The sequence below is a fragment of the Heterodontus francisci genome, chromosome 32 (assembly GCF_036365525.1).
Source record: "Heterodontus francisci isolate sHetFra1 chromosome 32, sHetFra1.hap1, whole genome shotgun sequence".
NCBI lineage: Eukaryota > Metazoa > Chordata > Chondrichthyes > Heterodontiformes > Heterodontidae > Heterodontus > Heterodontus francisci.
Window position 1 is genome coordinate 15,151,491 of NC_090402.1, and position 12,713 is coordinate 15,164,203.

Here is a 12,713-nt window from a genome sequence, read left to right on the forward strand (position 1 = left end):
GGGTGGAAGGGGGTAAAGGGGGGGGGAGGGGGGGTGGAATCTGGTGCAGGTGATATGTTAGAGGTGATCAAAATCATGAGGTGTCTGGACAGAGTAGATAGAGAGAAAATGTTCCTACTGATGAAAGGTTCGAGAACTAGAGAACTAGAGAGCACAGATTTGAAGTATTTGGTAAGAGAAGCAAAAGTGGCATGAGGAAAAACGTTTTCACGCAGCGAGTGGTTAGGATCTGGAATGCGCTGCCTGAGAATGTGGTGGAGGCAGGTTCAATTGAAGCATTCAAAAGGGAATTAGAGAGTTATATCAAAAGGAAGCATGTGCAGGGTTACAGGGAGAAGGCGGGAAATGGAACTGAGTGAATTGTTCTTTTAGAGAACCAGTGCGGACACGCTGGGCTGAATGGCCTCCTTCTGTACTATAACAATTTTGTGATTCTGTGATAATGTTAAAGCTCTTCACACAGAATGATTGTCAGTATTGTGTTGAAGTGGCTTATCATCCCTCTGTGTACTCCCACTTGATCTTCAGGAACGCGAATCTGGAAGCAGTTTATAGTGCAAGAATGGTACGATTGGATCATAAAATTTGGGAAAAGTTGTAGAAGTACCTTGGAGTGCAGGACTGAGTAATGGAGATTCCCTACTTCATGAGCGAGCCATCATCCCTTCCTTGGTTCAAATTCCGAGAAATGACTGAGAAACACTATGTGCTAAGACATCTAACAACATCTTTAGCCAGTATTCTTACATCACTCCCTTAACAAAAATCTGTACTGTTAGATTTTATCTCAAGAAGCAGTTGCTAAAACTGATGAAACATCAACGAACAAAGTGTTGCTTCAGGTTTGTTCTGTGTAGTCAAATCTTGTTACTGTTAGTTAACCAATGAAAACAAATCTACTTTTTAAAATTCTCATTACTATTTCAGATTTTCCTGCTTCACAGAGAATTAGTCTTATTCCCCACAAAACACATGAAGGTAAAATCCTGAACTTTTTTTGGATGTTGAGGACAAGATTACAGCAAGTCGTAGTAAATTGTTGCTTTTCAGACTGGAGGATGGTAGACAGTGGTGTTCCTCAAGGGTCAGTGCTGGGACCACTGCTTTTTTGATATATATAAATGACTTGGATCTTGAAATACAGAGTAGAATCTCAAAATTTGCTGATCACACCAAACTTGGAGGTGTGGCAAAGTGAGGATGATATGAGCTGCCTGCAACAGGACATAGATAGGCTTATAAAATGGACAGACAGGTGACAGATGGAATTTAATACTGACAAATGTGAGGTGATGTGAGGAGAGGCAATATACTTAATGGCACAGTTCTAAAGAGTGTGCAGGAACAGAGGGATTAGGGCGTGCATGTGCAGTGATCTTTGAAGGTATCAGGACACATTGAGAGAGTGGTTAGTAAAGCATATGGGATCTTGGGATTCATAAATAGAGGCATTGAGTACAAAAGCAGGGAGGTTATGTTGAACCTTTATAAAGCTCTGGTTAAGCCCCAACGGGAGCATTGTGTCCAGTTCTGGTCACCACACTTCAGGAAGGATGTGAGGGTCCTTGAGAGGATGCAGAGGAGATTTACCAGAATGGTTCCACGGATGGAGGATTTTAGTTACAAGGTTAGGCTGGAAAAGCTGGGTTTGTTCTCCTTAGAACAAAGATGATTGAGGGGAAATTTAATAGAAGTGTACAAGATAATGACAGGCTTAGATAAGTTAGACAAGAAAAAGCTGTTCCCATTAACAAATGGTACAAGGGGACACTGATTGAAAGTTTTGGGCAAAAGATGCAGGGGGAATATGAGGAAGCACTTTTTTACGCAGCGGGTGGTAATGACCTGGAACTAGACTTGCAGGGCTACGGGGACCGAGCCGGGGAGTGGGACTGACAGCATAGCTCTGTGGAGAGCCAGCATGGACTCGATAAGCCGAGTGGCCTCCTTCTGTGCCGTAAATGACTATGATTGTACTTCAAAAGTACATTGTTGACTGAGAAGCACTTTGGGATATCCTAAGGTTGTAAAAGTAGCTGGTTGGTTGGCATCCTTCCATCTATGAAAGATGATGGACAGGCACAAACAATCCATTTAGGTGGGATGTCTTCTCTTGGTGCACTGTGAAGGCCAGTCCTTGAGGCAAGTTCTGCCACAAATGCCACTCGTGAAGCTGCCAAGTGACGCTGTGAGTTGTTTTTGACGTTTGCACCTGTTGCCAAGCTGCTGTCGCAACTCAGTGTCGTGGTGGTGCACACCAGTCCACAGGATGTGTCGCCATTTCCCTCTTTCAGCAGCTAGTGACTCTCAGGTGTGATGGTTGACATTTAGGGCCTTAATGTCATGCTTGCAAGCATCCTTGAAGCAAGCTTTGGGCGCCTCACTGGTCACCTGGCCCTGGCTACCTAATCTTACTGAAGGTCCTTGGGTATGCGACCATTTTTCATCCTGCTGACGTATCCGATCCACCAAAGCTGTCTCTGTTTGATTAGTGCCAAGACACTTGGGAGCTTTGCCTTTGAGAGGACTGCCGCATTTGTAATTTTGTCCTGCCAGGATATACCCATAATGTGCTGCAGACAGTGAAGATGGAAAATATTGAGCTTCTTCATTCTGCACTTGACACTCTTCCGCAACCTCCTGTCATGGAGGCGTTAGATGGAGAACCCTCATCACTGGAACTCAAGAAGGCCGTAGACCGCCTAGCGAACAGAAGGGCACCCGACAAGATCAGAACCCCAGCCCAACTGCTCAAGAACGGAAAGTCCCATCCATTGCCAAACCTTTTTGACCTCCTCCTTCTCTGCTGGAAAGCAGGCTCTGTTCCACAGGCGATACAATGCCAAAATCATCACACTATATAAAAACAAAGGTGACAGAGGAGACAATTGCAGAGGCATCTCACTCCTTAGCATCATGGTGAAGGCCTTTGCTAGGGTCATACTTAAAAGACTCCATCTACTTGCAGACTGATTGTACCCGGAAGCACAGTGCAGTTTCTGTGCCAGCAGATCTACTATGGATATGATCTGTCCATATGTTAGCTCCAAGAGAAGTGTAGGGAACAGAGTATACCTCTTTGAATTAACTGTGAAAGTGGCTATGTAAATTCTTTCTTTGTCTATTGACTGAAAAGAGTTGAACAGAAATTAGTGTTTACATATTATTTGGTGCAATTCAAGAGTTTTAATCCTACATGACAAGTGACAATATGAGTAGGCCATGATTGACTAGCCAATTGAATTTTTTGAGGTCACTAGCATATTGGATAGGGGAGTGCCAATGGGTTTTGTCCATATGGGCTTGCAAAGGACGTCTGACAATAGCCCGGAGATTACTGTTGTATTTTAACAGACTTGTGTATGTCTGACATTCCTGTCTGCTATTTTAACACAAGCATGAACTGATCTATTTCAAATCTTATGTAATACATCAGCCATTTATCCCAAATATTTCCAGCAGTAATTTCTAGACTTATGTTTCCTAACCTCAGATGAGCAGAACTCGATTTACCAGTGTACATCTTTGTGAAATTACAACTTTAGGAATTATTTTTGGCAAAATGTGTCCAATTTTGTGCTGTCATCATCCATTCTCTAAGATTTGGACTGAGATTGCCCAGACTTATACCACTTTGCAAATAAAGCATTTAATACGTTGCAGTCTGGTGTTTATCTTCATGATATTCAAGGCGGGGAGCGCTGGATTTTTGGACTGTAAGGAAATTAAGGGATATAGGAATTAGACGGGAAAGTAAATTGAGGCCGAAGATCAGCCACAGTCCTATTCAATGGGAGAGCAGACTGGAGGGGCATTTGGCCTATTCCTGCTCCTATTTCTTAAGTTTCTTATGATGTGTTGTTTTAGCATTGGCATTTTCAGAGTGGCAGGCTTTTACTGGCATTGTCATATTGACTTAGGAAAATTTGCTTGGTGAAATAATGATTGCCCACGGAGAGGGAAACAAAAATAATAGTGGCATCAATCAAGGATGTTTTTGTTTACCTTCATCCTTCATCTACAGGAGCATGAAGCCAGCAGCTACCTCGAATATCCTGCTGGCAGTCACTTGATTTGCCAGGCTATGGGGAAAAATTGGGGCATTGAAACTGATTGGATAGCTCTTTCAAAGAGTAGACATAGGCATGATGGGCCAAGTGGCAGCCTCCTACACAATTTCATCGATGAGCATAATCCAGTGTGTACCACAACTCCCCTTTGTCAGTCAGCTTTTGATGTGGGAGGAGGTGACAAACTAGAAAGTATATTGAGCAACAGAGTAATACTTTGTAAGCATATCCCACTGGCAGAAGATGAAAGGGGGTCAAAATGGGGAGTGCTCTTAATAGTTGTATTAAACAGGATAGGCTTAATTGCTTTGTGTTCCATTTTTGTAAATGGCAAAGGAGGCCAAGGAATAGTGCAATTTCTCCTCCAGAACCTGGGTTTCAGTATAGACAAATTATAATTTTTTTTGACTATTAAGAATACTGTGTGAAAAAAAGCTTGTGGCATTCGCAGTCAAGTTTCTAATGGTGCGAGACCACACCACTACTCAGAATTTACACTCGATGCCACTAAATTAGCAATCGTGAGAGAACATAAGGATGGCTGGTATGGAGAATGTCTCACTAATACAGTTAGGGTTAAAATCTGTTGTTACGGCAAAGTATTTGGAGTTTACCTCTCCATCTGGTCCATGTTATAACTAAGGAGCGTTTCTTGCCAAAATTGGTGTCAAAAGTTGAAACATTTTTAATTTCTCAGCATTAAAATCCTTCAACTTAAGTGAACTTAAAAACATGAAGAATATTCATTAAAATATTCAAGAAACTAAATAACCTTACCTGTTAGCCACTCTTTATGAGAGACTGCCAGAGGGTGGATTAGTTGTCAACTTTAATACCATATTCCAGTGAGAAAAAATATTCTTTTTAGCAAGAGAGTAGTGAAATAATTCTTTTAAAAATAATTACATACAGGAATACCCCAAGATTACAAAATAGAATTTTACTTAAGAGTGTTACCGCTATTAGTTTAGTGAAAAATAATAGGTTGACAATTAGTGGACGTGATATTAGCAGAAGGCATTGTAATGATATTTCTCTGTCTGTTACTGTATAATTACTGTAATGATTGTTTTTATATATACTACACTACAAAGCTGAGATGCAATTGCCCTGCCTGCCTAAATGTCAGCAACAGTCTCCTGCTCAAGAGACAGAACCACTTTGGCACTGCCTCAGTCTCTGCTATAAGATGTCTCACAGGGACCCTGCATCAGAGACCCAAGTCCTGAATATTTTAATCTATAATCTTCATGTTTTTTTAAGCTCATTTAAATTGAAGGATAATGCCATGGCAGATGCACTAAAATATAGAAAGAAAACATTTTTAATTATACACACACACACAATGTTGAACGATGAAAATAAGATTTTTGCTCAAGTTCATGTTCTGACATTAGGACACAATCAAATTTAAGTTAATCATATAGAACAGGAGAAATAAAAACAAATCTTCTTTACAGAAATGAGGTTGCTGCAGAACAACCAATCTGGGTGATTATGATGGCTGCTCATTTACAACTGTAGCACTAAGTAAATCTTAGCTGTCTTAATTACACAATCCAACTGCTGCAGGAAAAAAAAAGACGACAACTAATCACACCACGTACGTAATTAACCAATCAACTCAAAGCCCACATGGTAAGGCGCCAAATAAACAGGTTTAAACAGCACTCCGTATTGAACATCTAAAATAAAAGTAAACTCAAAACAGAAAAATAATGAAGCATTTCGGTACTAACACCCAAATTATTTCCGCTGAGATTAAACCCCACATTTTCCTGGCACTTTGCCTGCCACTGGCTCTCTTGGATCGAGATCTCACCAGTTCCTGTACCATTTCCCAGCTGAGACAATCCACTCTGTCAACATTGCTCGAGTTGACTGCTGTGATGAATCAGAAATGATATAGGTTAGGGTACCTTTGATTTTTCCTCCTTTCCTATGGAATAGGACCCAGGCTCCCTAATAATAGTACTGTAGCGATCAGAAAGCCCTTCACTGAGCATTTAAGGGCTACTGACCACTTCATGCTTCATCAGTGCCTCAAAACATGGCCAGAAAGGACCATCTTAAGTAGCATCCACTGCAATGTTTTATTCTATGTTATCACTAAGACTCGGTTACATTCTTTCATATACGACAAATACAAGAATTAAAATTATTGATTTAGAGGATAATAAATTCACTGTGTTGGAGCAATCAATCATTGGGTCTGCTTCATACTGTTCCACTCTTGCAGGATCTGTTCTGCCTTGCTTAGTGTTGAGTCTTCCTAGAGAAATTAACACAGAAAAATGGTTTAAGCAGCTCTTATACATTACATTTCCTTAAATTTGCCCACTTCTTTTCCCAAACACATTCTTATATGTCTGGTCTCTGGGTTCAAATGCTATCTGAGTAGATAGATTAAAGGTTTGCTCTCTGTTAAACGACCAAAGTGAAATAAGTTTGTTCTCAACACAGGACTCGGTGGGGCGGGGGGGGGGGGGGGGGTTGGCGGCGTGCCCTCAAATTCAACATAATAGGTATCATGGCTACTGGAAATATCAACCTGCTTTAGGGTAGGAGCTGATCTTCTAAAGTTGAGCCAAAAGGAAGACTGCAAGAGGGAGCTGACATTCTGTGACTGAGAGTGTTCCTGCCATTGGGTGTAGCTAGGAAACCATTTCCCAACAAGAGCATTCACAGACAGGAAAAAAAAGTTGCACAAACGTAATTAAAAAAACACAAGTTGGGAAGAAATGCACATTTTCAGTAAGAAAGTTTAGATTTAGATAGCATCTTTCATGATTGCACAATGCCCCAAGCACTTCATAACCAATGAAATAGTTTTGAAGTGCAGCCAATTTGCACACAGCAAAGTTCCACTAACAGCATTGTGATAAATGGCCAGATAATTTTTTTAAAAATTGTTGAGGAATACATGTTGGCTAGGACACTGCAACTCCTCTGCCTTTCTTCAAGTAGTACAATACAATGCTTTATATCCAACTGACAGTGCAGCTTGATCTTCTATTTAATGTCTCACCTAAACACAGCACCTCCAATGCTCCTTTAGTATTGTACTGAAGTATCAGCCTAAATTATGTGCTCAAGTCTCTGGGGTAAATCTTGAACACATGACCTTCTGACTCAAAGAAGAGTGTGCTACCACTGAGCCAAGGTTGAGCAATTCTCTGATCTTGGCTTGGGCCATTGGAATTCTGGGGTTGTGCCTCAGTGAAGCATAAATGCTCCCTTACTCAAATACAGGAAGATGGAAAAGAAACAATCAATATTGTAGCACAGGCCTGTATATTGCTCAAAGAGCTTGAATTTTGTAGGGGGAGGGAAGCTGAATGCATAGGAGAGAGAAGAAAATTGAAGTCAGGTATAGAGTTCCAACTTCACACAAGGCCAAAAGATATGGGCTCCCATTCTCGATTACAGCATGCAAGACTTACATACCCCTATAAACAGTAGGACGCAAGAGTTGTATAACCTCCATACCACAGCTTGTGTCTCAATATCCGCAAGACTTCACAATCCCTACTACAGCTCACCTTAACAAAACAAAAACGTATAAAGTTTTCAAAGCCCTTTTTGTGATCAGAGGAGTAGAAAGCAGATACTGGAATCGTAGCCAAGCCCTGTGAATAAAAGCAATAGCAGAAAAAGAATCAGAACATTTTTTTTTGCCAATTAATGTATTCAGATTCTACTCAGACCTGCACCCACGCCCCCAGCACTCTCCGTAACCAGCTGTTCCCGATGCTAGAAGTTCTGTTATTGGATGTGGCTATGAAGGTTAACTTTGTGCACCAAATGCACATAAATGATATTCTTGTGTTTTACCCACCATTGCAGCGTTCCTAATCTCAGTCATGCGATTGTGAAGAATCCAAAGGAAGGCAATATACACGAGAAGGAAATATACAAAAGTTATGTTACTTTCAGCTGCACAGCTTCCGGTTTTACAGTGAGAGCTGGATTTTGGTGAACATTGGAACAGGACGAGGCCGTTTAGCCCCTCAAACCTGTTCCATGGTCGTACTGAATGATGGCTGTTCTGTGACCTAACTTCACATACCCATCTTTGCCCCATATCCCTTAACACCTTTGGTTAACAAAAATCTATCAATCTCAGATTTAAAATTAACAGTCACTCAATCTAGCATCAATTGCTGTTTGTGAAAGAGAATTTCAAATTTTTACCATACTTTAATTTTTTAACTATACCCCCTAGTCCAAGACTCCCCAACCAGCAGAAATAGTTTCTATCTACCCTATCTGCTCCCCTTAATATCTGGAGAACTTTGATTAAATCATCCCTTAACCTTCTAAATTCGAAGGAATACAACTCTAAATTATGTAATCTCTCCTCTTTATTTAACCTTTGGAGTTCAGGTATCATTTTGATAAATCTACACTGCAGTTCCTCCAAGGCCAATGTATCTTTCCTATGATGCGGTGCTCAGAACAGCTCACAGTACTCCAGGTGTGGTCTAACCAGGGTTTTGTATAGGTGTAGTATAATTTCCATCCACTTGTGTTCGATTTCTCTCGATATAAAGCCCAGCATTCCATTAGCCTTTTTGATTATTTTCTGTACTGGTTCATGACATTTTAATAATCTATGTACCTGGACACGCAAGTCTCTTTGGACCTCCACTGTTTCTATCTTTTCAAAATGAAAATATGAACTACCCCAATATCCTGCATCACCAGTGTTACAAAAGTGCTTCTATTTTTTTTGTTAAGTATATATTTTTGAGGACATATTTAAATTGTGGAGATGGATTCATTGGAGGGCTGAAGATTTCACAGAAACTGGACTTTGCTTTGTTGTTGACAGTTCATTGAAAGGCCAATGTGATGTTGTTTAAAAACAGGCTTGCTGAAGTCATGTGCTTTAAGCAATAAACCGCAGAAACCTTGGTGACCTGGGGAAGATGATGTTTACAGAGAAGTGGCAGGTCAAGATTTATAGGGGTCAGGAGGCTTGACTCTTGACATTGTTTTTGATTTTACCTTGGGCAGTGTGTTGGGGTGTGAACTGTTTTGAAGACAGTTGGAGAAAATCAGCTGAGAAAGTTCATCCTCTTCCATCTCTTTGAGAACTTCCTAAGAAATAGAGAAACTGATGCTGCATTTCTCCTGAAAAGCCTGCCAGAAACCCCTGCTGCCACATTTCTTTCGGAAAGCCTGCCAAACTGATCTTCACATCAGCAGAAAAGAACTGCTGTAGAAAGATCCCAGTGACAGCTGTCCATGTGTATTTGGGATGCCGGACCAAAAAAGGACAACTGACATCTTACCATATCTTGTTTTTTTTGTTCATGAATTAGCAAGTATTTGGCCAAAGTATTCTTTTTTGTCTTTTTCGCAACGGACCTCTGCAGAGAGAATTTCTGTATTTTCTTCCTGTGTGTGGGAAATTTAAAAATTTCATACTTTAAATCGGTGTGTTACTGCTTTACTTCATTACTGGTTAAGTTGTTTTATAATAAACTGATAATTTTGTTGTTTATTAAAGAAACCGGGTTGGTGCATTTTATTCTGGGATAAAGAGTATATGATTGACTGCATCGGTAACTGGGTAAACATTTTTAAAAATATATGTTGTGACCTGTGGAGAAGTGGAACTAGAAAAGACAGTGCTCTCCTCCTGCCTTGGTCATAACATCAGCATGCAACATAGTTGGTGATAAGTGCACGAAAGATAGGTAACCCAAATCAGCCACATGTGAACCTATTCAGTCATGACTGTATAATGTTTGAAAATTTGCCAAAACATTCTAGAGGTGTATTGACATTAACAATATACAGAACATCTGACCACAAATACAGAGCTGCTTCAAACATTGAAAAAAGGCTATAACAGGCGGTTCACATTCAGGACCACTGGACAAGAATTTTGATCAGCTAGCCTCAATTTTACACAGTTAGCTCCATCATTTCACAGCTACCCACCTTATTGGTTATGAACCACTTCACAAATCTATAATCATATGGCTGGTCAGTTTCGGTGGAGTCTGGCAGATCAACTTCTGATAGGAAAAGGTACAAAACAAGAAGTCAGCCACTTTACAAAAAAGCCCCATCCAATTCCATTTTATTGTGCTAATGCATACAGCATTACTCAAACATACACCAGTGGAAGCCAAACATTCCCCACAGGATGAAGTAGAGAGAGAAAGCAGAGGACTCAATTCCAAGCCTGTTTCACGTGCATCTTAGCAGCCAGGTTCATGACTGCAATGGAGCAGGTCACCATACTCTTGGCCATATACAGTGCATGGCACGGGGAGATTATACCTTAAAACAACAGGAAGTCTCACTCAGAACCAAAATTAAACATCAAAACCAAATGGAAACTATGTATCTTTGTTCTGTGTTTCTACCTAGAAGACTGTATTTGATACATGGTCTCTGGAACAGCTAGCTTGGTTCCATATTGCACTCTGGCAAGACATTAAAGTAACATAGAAATTCGCAAATCCCAGCAGCCTGGTTATATGGTTTGTACTTTCCTCGGGACAATCAATCTGGTTACTCACTGACTGCTGAGACGTCCACGATCAAGAAGTAACCACCCTCTGGTACAACTGGCTTTAACCCCACAGAAGTGAGGCAGACAGCAAGCCGATCACGCTTCAATTGCAGCTCCTGACGCAAGTTGGTGAAGTAACTCTCTGGCGCTCCCAGGCATCCAAACTCTTTCCCAAACCCCTCTGCGACTGCTTGCTGAGTACAGAAAACTTTTGGTTTTTAAATAGTGCAGTCTACTTCAATGAAGTTTAATAGCGTAACAATTCAGATTCAAAAGCCATTTTTGTATTGTGTCATACACTTCGGTGTGGCAAATCTACAGAAAACCAACTAATGATGAACTTCTTTGTGTGTGTGTGTGTGTGTTAAATTTAAACCAGGCAGCTTGATTCTGATTGAAATTTAAACCAGGCAGCTTAAACCAAACAAAGCTTGGCAGTCAACTGTCAGTTACTGTAAACTGGTGCCTTCTCCATGGTAACACCGCTACCCAATCAGAGTTCACTTGCCAACCAATGAACACACTCTTCTCATACAGTATAAAGTTGTTATTTTCCCTTATACTGGTATTCTTGTGGATTATCCTGATGAGTGCAAGACGAAAAGCTTTGACAACATGTCTCTATTTTTAGCAGCAGGTACCATGTCAAGATGTCAAGGGACAATCAGGAGAGGGAACTAAAAGCTTGGTTCAAAATATGGGGTTTCAAAGCTTTTGAAGGGGAGAGGTGAAAACTTTAGGGAGGGAGTTCCAGAGAACAAGGCCGGGATGGCTGATGGCTCGGCCACCGTATATTGAACAGAGGTAGGGAGAGGATGCAGAAATGATTGGAATCAGAGTGTTGGAGGGTATGGGCAGAGATAAGGTTGGAAGAGATCGCAGAGGCAGAGTGGGACAAGGCTGCTGAGGGATCAAGTTGAAAATAAGTATTTTAAACCCAATGTGTAGGGAACTGGGAGCCAGTGTACATCAGTGAAGATGGGAGTGGTGGACAAGCGGGAGATAGTGTGGCATGTGCTGGCGGAATGTTTTGGGTTTAGGCAAGTTGGGGGGTGGGGTATCCTTAAAAAGTACAGTGTTTCCACTCCACAGGCTGATGGTATCTCCACATTTGTGGATTTCTCATTGGCATGGTTTGGAGATTCATAAGTCTGCTGTTGAATTTTTGCATCTCAAGACACGTGGCTGACGTAAAAATTTCAGCAAATAATGTTTACGTTCGTTCTGAAGAAAGAACTGCTTTGAAATTAGCAATGTGGCCCAGAGAAATTGCAAAAGCAGACAGGAGAGCTATGGAAATGTCTCACTGGTGCAGTGCTAGTTGGGGAGGGGAAGGGAGCCTTTTGAATGAGAAGTTGAGGTTATATTATTAGGACAATGCAGGGCAAGCTCTATACTTCACAGCATGGAATCCCTCATCCTGATGGGCACATAACCAAATTCATTCACACTACATGCATAGCTGTGAAAAGCAATTCTTTTGGTACTTCTCACCTGTGCTCCAGTGGCACAATGATAGATTGAGCTCTGATGGACAGTCTGTAAGTGCCTGATGATGTCCTTAGGTCCAATTGCCCAGCCAACCTACAATAAGTAAGTAGATAGAATATCACAAAATCTGTCACCGGAAAATATCCTAAGTGTTAGTATTTTATACTTCAATAAAGTTCAAGCTGGACAGACTGCATTTTGCGTGGGAATTTTTCTATTGTATTCAGCTCATTAACTATGTTTTTATAAGGTTAAGTCCTGTGATCAGCTGTAATGGACTGGCAATACTAGTTACACTGTGGTTGGGTGCAACATCACAACAACAGCCAATGTGCCAGGCATTGAAGTTTAACTTTGTTAACTCTCCTCTAATGTTTCTAACTACTGTAGTTGAGCTGCTGTAAAATGGATCAGGTGGCTCAATGTATTGGGATTTAGGATCAACTTCATCGTCCCATCATTTTGCAGCTGATAGCAAATCCTGCTACAGCTCCAGCTCAACTGGTCTAGTTCAGTACAGTTCAAGACAGTTCAGCCATAATAACCAAAAGCATCTGTAGAGATATATCAGTTGACCATAAATCTGAAACTAAACCAGTTACTTACAATAGGTGCTAATT

General features: G+C 40.9%; 1 pseudogene; it reads right to left on the reverse strand.

Annotated features, from left to right (window-relative positions):
- Positions 1–3,182: 3,182 nt before the first annotated feature.
- LOC137347657 (kynurenine--oxoglutarate transaminase 1-like) overlaps positions 3,183–12,713 on the reverse strand; it is a 40,362-nt pseudogene continuing 30,831 nt past the window's right edge.